A 1,864-nucleotide genomic window follows, 5' to 3' on the forward strand; every position below is an offset into this window, starting at 1 on the left:
TGAGATTCTTCCTTTTCAAGCAACAGGATTACTTCTGTTTTGGACATCAAGGCAGTTACTCTGGGTGAGGAATTAGAAATTTGAGACAGAATCACAAAGGGCTTAGGTGAGGATGACAGGCTCAGCTTTGGTGTTCTTGGGAATCCGTGCACCTCAGCTGTTGAGCTGCAGAGTGGTCATTGAACAAGAGAGTGGAAGTCCAAACAAGCACATCTTCTGTGTCCCATCCTGAGATTTGATTTTAAAGCTCCATGTTTTCTGAGGTGGGTAACTTAAGACCTACATACATACTGGAAAGGGCCTTTTGAGTCATCCCTTTCCCCTGAGGGACCAGCCACCGGACGAAGGTATAGAATAGAATACTTTATTCAGGGCATGGGGAGGGGAGTTGAGAGGGTAGTAGAAGCAGAGAGGGGGGGGGTAGAAGCTGGCCATCAGCATGAGCACCTGGAGAGGTGGGGGGAAGGGAATGGAGAGAGAAAGGGCAAGGGGACAGAGCAGAGAGCAAGAAGGGATGAGCAGGGATTGGGGAAGCAAGCAGGGATGGGGGAAGCAAGCAGGGGTGGGGGAAGCAAGCAGCCCCTTTTCCAGAGAGTCAGGCACACCTGGCTGTTGCCAGGTAACTGGGGCGGAGCTTAAGAGAAAATGCTAACAGCTTTACATTGACTGTTGAGTGTTTGGGAGAGTTAAAGGAGGGTGCTGAGGTTTGACCTGTTACTATGTACTGTAAAGCTAAATACTGGTCCCCCAAGGTCTAGTTACCTCAGGGAATTCTCACTACACTGGGTGATACTATGTAACCTTGCTCCTTAATTTAAAACTTGGTTGAATAAAGATGCTTACAGCCTGTGGCTGGGCAGAAGAGAGGTAGGTGGAACTTGACTTCCAGGACTGGACATGAGCTCTGAGACAGAGACCACAAAGAGGAGAGGAGAGGAAGACAGAAGAGAAGGTACCATGGGGTAAGGGATCCTGAGAACCAGCCATGAGGACTAGCCAGTCGGAATAAAAGAGGCCCAGACAGACTATGGCAAGTTATATGTCAGGGGTATTGACAGGGAAGTAGTCAAAATAGCTTAGAGGTTTGGTATCTGTCCAGCTCTAGTGCTTTATGGCTTACTATAAATGTAAAGGTCTTGTGACTTTATTTGGGAACTGAATAACCAAAGGTGGGGTAGAAACCCCATTTAGTTTTTGCTATAAAACAAGGGCTCGTGCTCTCTTTGGCTGCAAATATACTAAAATTGGAATGACACAAGATTAGCATGACTCCTGCGCAAGCATGACACTCAAATTCATAAAGCGTTCCATAAAAAAAAAAACAAAAACAAACAAACAAAACCCCAAACAAACAAACCAAAAACCAAAAGCACTGGCTCTAGAGATGTGTGCTGTGAGCTAGACTTTGGGAGCCTCCACTGCAACTTTAACATTTCTCTGTTCTGAAGGGTTACCCCTGCAGCCATGTCTGCACAGCTACTGCTAGATTTCCACCTGTCTCCCGTCAGACCAGGCAGATCTCCCGTGGCCACATTCTGAGGCAAATGACGAAATCTCACAAGGGCTGTACTCTGTGGCCAGCCCTTGCTGCACCAGAGTGGACCTACTTAGAAATGTGGCGGGCGGGTTGTAAACAGATGCGAGTGATAAGGAGCAGCAGACACATCAACCACCGCCCACTCGTCCTCTCTTTTGGAGCACAGACTCGCGCAGACCCATCTGCTCACGTGAAGTGGATTGGGAAGCTCCGAAGGCCGGAACCTCCGAACAGCTTGACTTTGAAAAGAGTATAAACAGAACCATCATTCAGAGGACAAAGAATATGGATGGATGGGAGTTATATTTTGGTCAGTCCTGTGTCCTT

General features: G+C 47.6%; 1 non-coding gene across 1 annotated transcript; it reads left to right on the plus strand.

Annotated features, from left to right (window-relative positions):
- Positions 1-1,214: 1,214 nt before the first annotated feature.
- LOC120095710 (U6 spliceosomal RNA) lies at positions 1,215-1,317 on the plus strand. The gene has a single exon (XR_005491509.1). It is a non-coding gene; the product is annotated as a U6 spliceosomal RNA (small nuclear RNA).
- The last annotated feature ends 547 nt before the right edge of the window (positions 1,318-1,864 follow it).

This window comes from Rattus norvegicus, chromosome 11 (genome assembly GCF_036323735.1).
Source record: "Rattus norvegicus strain BN/NHsdMcwi chromosome 11, GRCr8, whole genome shotgun sequence".
Classification (NCBI taxonomy): Eukaryota; Metazoa; Chordata; class Mammalia; order Rodentia; family Muridae; genus Rattus; species Rattus norvegicus.